A 12,862-nucleotide genomic window follows, 5' to 3' on the forward strand; every position below is an offset into this window, starting at 1 on the left:
CTCTAAAATTAGAAAGGTCTTGTCTCAGAGTGATGCTGAAAAACTAATTCATGCATTTATTTCCTCTAGGCTGGACTATTGTAATTCATTATTATCAGGTTGTCCTAAAAGTTCCCTGAAAAGCCTTCAGTTAATTAAAAATGCTGCAGCTAGAGTACTAACGGGGACTAGAAGGAGAGAGCATATCTCACCCATATTGGCCTCTCTTCATTGGCTTCCTGTTAATTCTAGAATAGAATTTAAAATTCTTCTTCTTACTTATAAGGTTTTGAATAATCAGGTCCCATCTTATCTTAGGGACCTCATAGTACCATATCACCCCAATAGAGCGCTTCGCTCTCAGACTGCAGGCTTACTTGTAGTTCCTAGGGTTTGTAAGAGTAGAATGGGAGGCAGAGCCTTCAGCTTTCAGGCTCCTCTCCTCTGGAACCAGCTCCCAATTCAGATCAGGGAGACAGACACCCTCTCTACTTTTAAGATTAGGCTTAAAACTTTCCTTTTTGCTAAAGCTTATAGTTAGGGCTGGATCAGGTGACCCTGAACCATCCCTTAGTTATGCTGCTATAGACTTAGACTGCTGGGGGGTTCCCATGATGCACTGAATGTTTCTTTCTCTTTTTGCTCTGTATGCACCACTCTGCATTTAATCATTAGTGATTGATCTCTGCTCCCCTCCACAGCATGTCTTTTTCCTGGTTCTCTCCCTCAGCCCCAACCAGTCCAGGCAGAAGACTGCCCCTCCCTGAGCCTGGTTCTGCTGGAGGTTTCTTCCTATTAAAAGGGAGTTTTTTCCTTCCCACTGTCGCCACGTGCTTGCTCACAGGGGGTCATTTTGACCGTTGGGGTTTTTACGTAATTATTGTATGGCCTTGCCTTACAATATAAAGCGCCTTGGGGCAACTGTTTGTTGTGATTTGGCGCTATATAAATAAATTGATTGAATTGATTGATTGATACATAATTTCGCAACATCCCATAATGCTGTACACATGCAATTGCTCCAGGCCAGTGGTTTGAATGAAAAAGCTTCAAGTTTGCTTCATTGCGTGGGATTTAAGTTGTTAAAAATGCTTCTGATGCAGGATTTCACCATTTTTACCTGTGGAGGGGGCATTATGAGATGCGCAATGAGAGAGAGTGACTCCAGAGCTTACAGGACATGTCGCATCAAAATCATAACAATTTAGATTTAGGCTGTTAGTGACCATCCAACGATCCACCGGGATTACTTTGTGCACTTCCGTGACTGGTTTCAAAGTATACAGCATTCACAGCAAACAGCTGCAGAGACTTCTGAAAACAAAGTACTCATTAGTACTTGTGTGTTTCCGACAGGTGACATAGCTATTAGAAGCATCAGAACAGAAAATACATAGAATTTATCTTATTAAAATACCATTTACTATTTAAATCCTTAAATATTTTTTGGTAAACAAAGGTGTTTTATCTAACTCATTCTTGTAGACTGCTTTGTTTTGGTGCTCACTGCTGGGAAACTAATAGAGCGTTATCTTCTTTTCTTGCGTTAAACATTTCATTTATGAATTGCAGCACAAAGTTAAAGAACGACAACCAACTAACCACTAAACCACTGTGCTGCCCTAACCCTTTGATACAATGGTAATATTCAGAGCATGTATAATTGTTATTGTGAACACCTCTAGAACTGTGATATAATATGAGAAACAATCTGAAGATACAGCTATTGTTTTATGAATGTTATATTTCTTATAGTGTCATTAATGAGAAAAGTTACAGTGGCATATTAACAAATTCTATCGACTAGTTGAGCGATAGCATGCTTAAAGTGCATATCTCTGGTAAATGAAATGTCAAATAAGCTGATAAATAAATAATGATAATGATGAATAATAATAATTATAAATAAAGATTTATGAAAAAAATTAATGTTTTTTTTTTTTTTTTGTGCCATATGCCCTGAGAAATTAAGTCATAAACATGGGAAATTTAGCTTGATTTCATCTGCTTTTGATAAATGCTCAAAAAAGTGAATCTGTGAGAAAGGTGGACTTGGTGACATCATGTGAGGCACCACCCCCTCAGACACATTTACTGAAATGAATGACAAAACCAGAAATTTTTGCAGCTCGAAATTGGTGTTTTTTGTGGAATCTGATTGCAAATATGTCAAAATGGTGAACAGGTGTGTTTTGGAAGGATGCAGTAACAGCACTCATAATGTTTATTAGGTGAACAGCTTTCCCAAATATAAGATTTTGAGGAGGAAAATGGGATCTTTTTTAAGTGCCAATCGGATAGGCTGCAGAAATGAAGCTGAGCACAGAGTGGGAATGGTCTTCAAAACATGCCGCTGCATCATGCCATGCTAAGCTAAGCTGCTATGTACGGGAAATGGCAAGTCTTGCAGAGGAAGACACAACTGTGATCATGGAGATTCGGACAGAATGGGATGGCAAATGACGACGATGATCGCTGTTAACAGGAGAGCCGTGACGTGGACCACCTTCCAGCCGTTTGTGTTATCGGTGTGTGTACCGCGGACCGCCATGCTAATAGCTACATGGAGCCAGCGAGTCTGGTGGAGAAATGGCATTTACTGTGTATAAATGGCAGCGCCACACAACTGAACAATAATTTGCCATGGCACTATGTACGAAGACAGCAGGTGTGAAATCAGTGACACATATGTGATTTTTTTTTTTCTGAATACACAGCATTATTACAAAGAGGCAGAGACATACGAGGTCTGTTAGAGAAGTATCTGTCCTTATTATTTTTTTCAAAAACCATATGGATTTGAATGACGTGTGATTACATCAGACATGCTTGAACCCTCGTGGGCATGCAAGAGTTTTTTCACACCTGTCGGTTACGTCATTCGCCTGTGGGCAGTCTTTGAGTGAGGAGTCGCCTACCCTGTCGTCGTTTTTTCATTGTTTAGGAATGGCTCAGAGACTGCTGCTTTGTTTGATCAAAATTTTTTCAAAAACTATAAGGCACAACTGAGTGGACACCATTCGATAAATTCAGCTGGTTTTCGGTAAAAATTTTAACGGCTGATGAGAGATTTTGGTCTGGTAGTGTCACTTTAAGGACGGCCCACGGGACCTGATGGCGATCTGCGCTTCCAGGCGGCGGCGTCTCGCTGTTTTAAGTTGAAAACTTCCACATTTCAGGCTCTGTTGACCCAGGAAGTCGTCAGAGAACAGAGAACTTTCAGAAGAAGTCGGCATGAGGAGTTTATTCGGACATTCCATTGTTAACGGACATTTTGTAATGAAACAACGTGCGGGCAGAGTCGCATGTCGGGCCGGACCCGACCGCGGGGGGTCGCGACAGGAAAAACACCTCCGTTGGAAACCTTAACGGGCAAGTTGGAACATGCCCAAGCTGTTAAACAATTTCTCAGTTACTCACTTGTTGAAAGCCATCAAAAGCCGCCTGAATTTTACAAATGGTTTTCAACACGGAGGTGTTTTTCCTGTCGCAGCACACACAGATTCGCCGAGTCGTCACGGAAACGACTCGGCGAATGTGCGCGCACGTCTTTCGTTATAAAATGTCCTTAAACAGTGGAATGTTCGCATAAAGTCCTCATGCCGGCCTCTTCTGAATCTTCTCTGTTCTCTCACGACGTCCTGGGTGAATTAAGCCTTAAATTAGGATGTTTTCAGGTCGAAACAGGCCGACGACGGCGCCTGGAAGTGCTGCGCGATGTCCTGCTCCGTGGGAAGTCCTTACAGCGACAGAAACACCCCATAATCTCTCATCAGCCGTTAAACTTTTCACTGAAAACCAGCTAAATTTCTCGAATAGTGTCCACTCGGATATTCCTCACAGGTCCAGAAAAAATTTTGATAAAGCAATGCGCGCCGTCTCGAGCAGCATGTGAAACAAAGGAATTCAGCCGAGAGGGCTGAACCACATCTCACTCAAGGCCTGCCCACAGGGAAATGACATCACCGACACGCGTGAAAAAACTCACGCATGCGCACGAGGGTTCATTGGTGTAATCGCACGTCATTCAAATCCATATGTTGTGTGTTGGGAGGGTTTGGCTGGACATTTTGGTGTTCTTTTCTTTTCTTTGCTCTCCAGGTGGTATGCAAACTGATTTATTGTCTGTGGAGAAGGTGCTGGCAGAAGAGTCCTTCACCCTCATCAACGTGATGTGCAGCACCTGTGGATGGTGCTCACGTGCAACCTTAAAGACTTTCAGCTGAAGCAGATAATGAGATGGCGTTCTGCATTTAAGCCATGTGTGATTCAAGCAGAATGGCCGGGAACTCGACCTTGTGATGTTCGTTTGTGAGACGCTGAGGACCGCGCCTGGGTTTGACACATCGTGCCTGTGAAGGAGGACGGGTGAGGGACACATGCTGTCAGCACACATCAGAGGTGATTTGATTGTCTGAATAATTGTTAACAGTAACTTGGTATTTTGTTATGCAGTATATGTGAACATTGATGAGAATTGTGCAGCTCGCTTCTCACGGCCATGGCATGTGGACTGATGATCCTCCACCTGTTGTGAGAAGCTGCTCATTTATATAAAGCTTAAATTCAGACCTGAATGTGTTGCTGATAGTGTGTGCCTTTGAAGGATATTAGTTGTAGCTGCTGACTTACCTCACCTTTTCTATCCTTCGCAGAGTCGGTTTGTCGTGTCCACCTGGGGGGTGTTTGGTGGTGAACGTGGGTCCAGAAGCGCCGGGCTTCGATCCTTTTGGGCGCTGGAGAGCGTGCCGTCCTTCACTCCACCAGACTGACGCAGTTTACGTTTGTACACTTTGTATTGCACAGAAGGGGGAAAAATAAAATAGTTTTGTTTTTGGAACTGCTTTCTGGTTGTTTTGGCGCTGGGTTCCGTCAGACGCAGGTCCGCTCCTCAACCCGCGTCGACACATAACAGTAGTTCCCGGGCATTCCAAAATGGACCCAGCGGCAGAGGCGGTTCCATTTGCCGAAAGAGTTCAAGAACACTTGGAGAAAATATGGGAGCAATTATAGCATCTCGCAAACCAAATTAAACAAACAGATGCCCGCGTTACGGAGCTTGCAGCGCAAGCCGTTCCGCTTCCTGCTGCTCCAGCTGCGGCACCATCGATACCGGTGCAGATAACTCCGTCATGCAGAGAGTCGGCTTCCGAACTGATTATTTGTCGTCCGGAGCCTTATGCGGGAAACGTTGAAGCCTGTGCTCCGTTTTTGATGCAATGTTCTCTGGTTTTTGCTCATACCATTGCCCAACGGTTGCTGAATCTCAGGCAGGGGAGGCGGAGTGCGGCGGATTATTCTGTGGATTTCCGAATTTTTTCTGCTCAGTCCGGTCGGAATGCCGCAGCATTAAGCGGAGTGTTTGTGGATGGTTTAAATGATCCATTAAAAGACGAGCTAATATCTTTGGTGATTCGTCTGGATGATCGGATAAAGGAGCGTGGACGCGAGAGAGGGCGGCCATCAGAGCGGGTTTTTTCGTCTCTGGGCTTTCCCCGACACAGGTCTGGGCTGCCTCTTCTTCGCCTCACTGAGACTCCTCCGACGGGACCTCTGGCTCCTCTTGCGGATGAGTCCATGCAGCTCAGACGGGCTGAAGTCGCTATATTGCCCCGTCATATAAGCGTCAAGAAAAATAGTGGTGACGTATCTCCAGGTGTTCTGGGACAGGCAAAATAATACACACACAAAAAAAAAATTGTTTGGGCTGATGTTTTTTTCTGAAAGGGGTTATAAATTGTTTGGGGATTCAGAGGCGTTTCTGGTGGAGTGAACGACAGGCGGTTCGAAGCCCGTCTGGACTCAGTTGATCGTTGGTTTTCATTATTTGTATTTAGGTATTTTCTGTTTGGGTCTGGGGTCGTTTTGTTTTGTTGTTTTTTATTTCCCTACTTCCCTAACCCCAACCTCACTCGCCCCAAGACCGTTCGTCTTGTGGGTTGTGGGGTGGTGCAGGTTGGTCACGCTGAGCGTTCTCAGAAGACCTCTGCACCTAGGGGGGGGTTGTTAGGGGCGTTTTTTCTGGTTTGGTTAGGGCCCGGTTCCACTCCAGCCTTGGTGGGCCTTTGTACCGTTCGTCATTGGTGTTGCCGGGGTGTGGTGCAGCGGGAACATACCTCAGTCGGAGGGGTGGGCCGATCTGTTGCCGTTCGCCATTTCGGTAGTTCCACCCCTCCCGATAGGCTGGGGTATGGTCGGGATGGGGCACCGGACGTATTTCCAGTTTTCCGCTGCGCCTTGGGGTTGGGGCCGGGTTAGTTTTTCCTGTTCCCTTCCCCGGCTTGATGTTTTGTGCCGTTCGCCAAAACTGAGCCGCCGAAAGGCTCTGGGAGGGACCTGGGGTCTTTCGGGGTGCTGGGGAAGGTAACAGAGTTTATCGGTTGTTTTATTTGCCCCCGGGGTTGTTTAATGTAGTCCTCCGGGGGTTGGAATTTTGTGTTTTTTGTTTCCTTCCAGGTTCCACCTCCAGGGTTGATGGGACGGTCCTCTGGGGGGGGGAATTGGCTTGTGGGGCCGACTAGCCAAGTGTGGCCGGGTCTGGGGTTCCTGGGTTGTGGGGAGGGTGCCTCCTGGGGTTTGATGGTACGGTCCTCTGGGGGGCGCCGTTGCTCCATGTGTACCTGGGGACCTCTGTGGGATTCCGGTTTTGGCTATTTCTCCTGGAACTGGCGGTAAAGGCCTTCTGGGGGGTGTTGGGCTCTGCAAGTCGTTCTGGGGGGGTTGTTTGTTATTTTTCTTTGTGCTTTTATGTTTGTATTGTGTTTGTGGGGCTGTGTTGGGTTTTTGCATTTGGGAGTTTTTTCTTTTCTTCCCGGGGTTGGATGGGACGGTCCCCTGGGGAGGTTTTGGGTGGGTTTTGTGTTTTTCTTGTATGTTAGGTTGTACTTGGGACTCTTTTGGGGTTTTTGTTGATGCCAGCCGGCCTTCCAGCTGCGGTGCCCTGTCCTGCTGTCTGTGGTGGACCTTGGGAGCGTTACGCTGTCTACTTCTTGACGAGGACCCCGGAGGGAGGTGCTGTTCTCGGACCTGGTCTGTTCGGTCGCCGGGAGGCTTCCCGTTAAAAAACCATATAGTTAAAAAAAAAATAAAAGTGTCGGTTTCCCTCGTATGTTGATCGCAAAACACAAGGATCTGACTTGAAAGCCAAATTAAAGCTATATTACATTTGTACACAAAAGCAACTTGGATTCACTGTATGTAACAAGCAAAAAGTGGAATGTACATGAACACAGGCAGAATGGCTTTCAGGCAACTACAAGTCGGTTCAAGATGTTATGTAATGATTATGGATCAAAATGGATGTTAATCTGTCATGCATTTTTCAGGCACACTCTGGCTTATTTTACTTGTATAAACTGTATAACTGTATAACTGTATACTTGTATAAATATATACTAATATTAGGGTCTGCACAAGGTAAAGATGTTGGAAAGTTGGAAGAAATCATTTATGATCTGGTATACAATTTGTTAAAAGATAGTGTTGACTGGAGTAAAATATTCCCTTTAAAACTCTTAAGGGCAAAAGAACCAAAATATATAAATAAAGAAATGTTTTAAAATTAATGGCTTATTCTCAAAAGACAAGCTGAGGTCAGAGGCACTAATACTAGTAGCACTGCTATCATTCTGTATACGCTTCTACAAAATGGCCTTGTACAGTATTTACTGAGTTAGCATTCATCTCAAGCATAATACATCTCATATGAAGAGAGAAAAAGTGAGTCCGCAGGTACTACAACCATACATTGCAGATGATCCAAAGGTTTTGAACAGCATAGATTTAGCCTTGTGTGCTTCTACATTTTTGTGCCTTTCAGGGACAAGCAGACAGTTCTAGAATATTACATTAAACTGAGTGGAAGATGAGTCTAATAATCCAGTTCCGATGCCACTGAAAAATATGTGCTATTCAAGGCTTCCTGATGCTATGTAATTTTTACAGTATAACAACTGCTTTGTAATGAATGCACTCATTACAAAGCATTTGTAATGAGTGCATATTTAATAAGAGATTGCACACTAACAACTAAATGTGTGTTATCTCACCTCTTTACATTTCAACCTATGTATGACCACATATGAAATAAAACCTAGAAGGAAAAACCTCTGACCCAGTGTATATCCTATTGTGCTATAGTTGCTGGGTTCTTACAAAATGAAGTTCCTCTATTATCCTTGGCACAAACTGTGGACAGAGTGACCTGATAAAGCAGCGCAGAGATGTGAAGAAAAACACCATGGTACTAGACTTTATGGATTACTGATGCTTACTAAGGCCAGCTGGCTGGGGCATTATCTTGATCAGTCTGTTTAACTGAATGACAGTCAGCAGGACTGGTGTATAATGAGTGAAAGTCATTGGCGTGACCTCTGAATACCACATACGTAACCCATTAGTCTGGTATTTGTGCACTCTGGCTGCGAGGTCCAGTTTATCTTAGGTGTTCATATTTGTTTAGCAGAGAAGATAAGCTACCTGCTTTCCATTGGTCATAAGCCATGTCTGTGGCACTAACCAGGTGCTGCCAGTAAAATAAAGTAGAAACACAAATGGCTGTGACAGACAAACACATGATTTTATGCTGGTAAAACACAATCTTATGTCATTTGCATGTCTAAAAAAGAAAAAGCGGGATATGTTTGTGGAGAGAGGCCCTCTTGACAGAGGGGAAACAGGAAATTTTACAGCTTCCAGTGAGTAATGGAAAATGAGTATGCATAATAATATCAATCAATCAATTTTATTTATATAGCGCCAAATCACAACAAACAGTTGCCCCAAGGCGCTTTATATTGTAAGGCAAGGCCATACAATAATTACGTAAAAACCCCAACGGTCAAAACGACCCCCTGTGAACAAGCACTTGGCGACATAATAATACAGTACAAGTCACCCACCCTTAACAAAGCTAACCAAGCTCCTTCATTCACTTGCATGTTCCACAGAAGATCAGTGCATCGCTATTACCTGCAGCCTAGTTTATATTTATGGATGCTGTGATGCTTAAGAAATTGTCTTTGACATAAGCTATAGCAGTTCAATATCATCAGGTAACATTAGTGATAAGAATGAGTGAGTGAGCTAAGCAGAGGCTCTACTAGGACTAAGCTACTGTTAGCAGGCAAAACCAGAGGCATTTCACAGAGTCAGCAGATAAGTGTGTCCCATATGGTAATAGCCTTAGCTACAGTGACCCAAATGGCCCTGCTCGTGATAAGGGACTGGGCTTTCCTGACCTGACCACTGGCCCATTTTTCTACGTAGATCATCCACCTTTTTTCCCCTCATTTGCTCATTGAAAACAGGTAAGACCAAATATCAGTGACTGGCTCCACATCAACACCTGCATTTAGTAAAACAACACTTTCCTGCACACGTGTTCTTGCCTACTGAAGCTTAGCCAGAGGTCTTGTGCAAGTCATCAGTTAATTACAGTGTAGTTGACAGCTAGAAAGTAAAAGTGCTTTTCACATAAACATGATTAACAAGTAAATCGGGCATACTAAGATTAGATTTCAGTGTGAAAATGTAGAAACAATTACTCTGACATTTCAAATTCAATTTGCCTTAGATCTGCTATCACTGTTCCATGCTGTTACAATCCCAAAAAGAAAGAATGAAATGACATGTAAGATGTAAGATCTTGCACCTTATAAATCAGAATCAGAATCAAATTTATTGCCAATTACGTTCGTAGATACAAGGAATATAATCTGGTGTTATTGGTGCATAAACAATAAGAAAAGAAAAACACTTAAATAAGAAGTAAAAAGAGTCAAATAGACAAAACTATATTCATGGTTAAATAAATAAACCATAATGAAATGGATGTGAAACACATTAATTGAATGGTAAATACAGGCATGTGCATCTCCTTTGTAAAACAATGCATGTTTAGATGCATTTGCTATGATTTGATTTGATTGTAGAACAATTCAATTCTATGTGAGTCAGTTCAGCATAATCAGATACAGTTCTTTAACATAGGCATTAATTTACCATGATAAATTAAAGTAAGCCAAAAGTTGCATTGCTTACCTTGATATACATATTTCATGAAAAACTATGGACCTTTTTCATGTTTTTGCTAATGTACTGTAGCATCTGGGCTCTGCCTCTGCTCGTTTTTGTTTGCCACTGGGGGCAGCAACACATACAGTCGCAGAGAGCGCAGCATAAAGAAGCCCAGAACAAAAAGCCAGCTGTTGTTAGCATGTCCTAAATAGCATAGCATAGGTTTCCCATTCTGAACTGTTATAGCACAATTAAGAAAGTGTCAACCAAATGTAAAGTTCAAGCAGGTAAATTTATCCTGGCACTAAAGGACATGTTGGTTTTATTGTTACGTCGCAATAATAACATTGTGAACAACCTCCCAAGATCCTCCCAACGACCTTTGAACTTTTACAAGAATTTGCAGATGTGGAATTAGGAAAGATTCTTAAATTAACATATGCATAACCATCGACAGAGTCACAGTCTATATAGATTGATTCAGCTGGCCACATATCAATTACTTTAAAATTGATTTTTGTTTTGTATCGATTAACTGTTACACCCCTAGTCATCTTATGACTTCCATCACAGGATCTGATTGATTCAGCAAACTCACCCTTGTATCACAAAGCAACCAAATTTCCTGTATCTTTAAATCAACATTTGAAAAACGTATCTGCGGCTGAATCCAATACTATGCCAAAGTACAATTGGCAATATGGAGCAAAGAAAGACTTGGTCTTTGAGATTTTTCCCATTCTTTCCACATCAGATATGGCCAAACTGATCTTCCAGTTTGGATAAAACACTTTTCCTCAGTACATTCCCAAAAGTATGACACCGCCCTGGCCTTTTCCACGCAGGCAATGTCCACTGACCACGTCAGACCCAGTGTCTAGCTCAAAGCTAAATCCAGACAGACAGTGGAAAACTAGAGACACGTCAACCATGCCCTAACAAATTCAATTCAAATTCAATTATGATTTGAGCTTTATCAGAAGTGTGAAGTCACAGTTTATTCAGGTCATTAGCCTTTCCTGTCCACATACACAAGAGTGTCAAAATGTCAGACACTGTTCTGTAAAAACAACTGTGGTGATATTTGGAAAATTTGCAAACTATAAGTATGAAGGAAAATTTTTGTGTGATCGAATAAAAGCAAACAATGGTAGGACAGATGCCACACAGCATGAGACGTCTTTTCTCAAGGGAGTGAAAATATGTAGCTCGTGGCGAAAGCAGTTCCTGACATTTGGAACTGCACTTAGGAAGGGGCAGTCCAACTGCTGTGATAATTCCTCTCCCATAGGAGTTGAAAGAGAAAGTCCAGTACAGTGCTGAAAACTATAAAAAGTCGGGTTATTGCATGGCTACAAGTTTACAGTGCTCGTGTTCATTTTATCCCATATTTTCTTTTCCTTGTAGCCTCCTGCTTTCTCGAACAAGATACATTTGGTCTCTCCTCCCTCCCCACTCAGAATGGTATAGCGCATACTGCAGCAAAACTCCAGAAAAAACAACTCTTTTGAAAAAGAGAGAAAAAAGCCAGTATGACGGTTTGTCTCCCACCTCGTTCAACTGAGTCCCGTAGCCGTACTGTGCCTCTGTCTGTCTGCTGCTGTCCCGACCACAGGAAGCACCCAGTGCTTCTGTGACACTGTGCTACAGTTCAGCTCTCCCTTCAGTCTCAGCCACTGGAGTTAATGACCATGTGAAATGTTGTCATTCCTCACGCATTGCTGCAGCCGGAGATCCATGCCTAGACATGGATTCTCTCTCTCTCTCTCTCTCTCTCTCTCTCTCTCTCTCTCTCTCTCTCTCTCTCAGCCACGGAGCGAACAAGCAAGGCAGGCGGGCAGGCAGGCGGGCAGGAAGCAGGAGAGTGTGTACTCCAACTATATGCCCAGAACACTTCCAGCCAACCGCCCCCACCCCCTTAAGGCCAGCCCCTTCCTACCCATCAGGCAGTGGCAAGACTCTACCCATTTACAGCTTCAGAGAGCTTCCATAAATCGCAGGTTTTTGTGGCTCTCTACGGGTACAATCGACACAATCGTGACACATAAAAAAAAAACACCAACCTCAAAGCAACAACGCCTGAAAGGTGATCTGAGGTATTTCATTTTCTATTCAACCAACTATTACAAGCATTATTTTTACATTCTTCTCGATGATTTAATTGACAAGTTATTTGAAGTTGGTTAGTCCTTAAGGCTGGTTTTTACTTGTTTCGTATGTTGTTGTCCCTGATGATTGGAGAAGGCTGCATACCTGTTCAGCTTTACAGCTGTACATCACCACTCGGGGGCAGCAGCTCATACTCTACGAGAATACAAACAAGCCAGAAAGTGGAAACAGTTTTCACCCTCTACACAACTGTTGTTTATGTTATTTTAATGTTCAAGTTCCGCACCCAACAGGAAGTTAATTATTCAACCAATTAGCATCTTTCAACATGCAGCAAAGAAGACCTGTTGTTGAGATTTGGGAAGTCTGCACATCAGCACATCCACAAGCCAGAGGGTCATTTAATTACCCATAAATCTCTGTTCTGTGTTCAGGGCTCGCCCCAGAAATTTAGAGCATGATGGCGCTACAGGTCAGGTGCAGGTAAGGCATTAACTGACCCCATCCTCCCCCCATCAATGAGAAGCTCAAGCATTTTGCCGTTTTCAAATACCAGTGGAAGACACTTCCTGCAACTTTAGCTTTACATCTTAACTAAAATTACAAACTAAAGCCCCTTTCACACCGGGCCAACGTAGAATTGCGTAATGTGGCATACCAACTACGCCGAGCTTATGCAGCGCTACGCTGCGCTTATGCAGTCCGACGTGGCAATATGCTGAGGGATCAAAGGGGTCCACGAAATGGATGCAAAAAA

At 43.3% G+C, this 12,862-nt stretch overlaps 1 protein-coding gene across 6 annotated transcripts in view; it reads right to left on the minus strand.

Annotated features, from left to right (window-relative positions):
* LOC117516344 (muscleblind-like protein 2a) overlaps positions 1-12,862 on the minus strand; it is a 200,057-nt gene that overhangs the window by 178,170 nt on the left and 9,025 nt on the right. For 4 of the 6 annotated variants that reach the window (XM_034177333.1, XM_034177356.1, XM_034177305.1 and 1 more), the window contains exon 1: positions 11,548-11,803. The exons of 1 other annotated variant lie outside the window; for it this stretch is intronic. The gene's annotated coding sequence lies outside the window, so the exon portion shown is untranslated. Of the gene's footprint in view, positions 1-11,547; positions 11,805-12,862 lie in introns of those variants that run through there. One more of the 6 variants, XM_034177319.1, reaches the window with a different exon arrangement.

The sequence above is a fragment of the Thalassophryne amazonica genome, chromosome 1 (assembly GCF_902500255.1).
Source record: "Thalassophryne amazonica chromosome 1, fThaAma1.1, whole genome shotgun sequence".
Classification (NCBI taxonomy): domain Eukaryota; kingdom Metazoa; phylum Chordata; class Actinopteri; order Batrachoidiformes; family Batrachoididae; genus Thalassophryne; species Thalassophryne amazonica.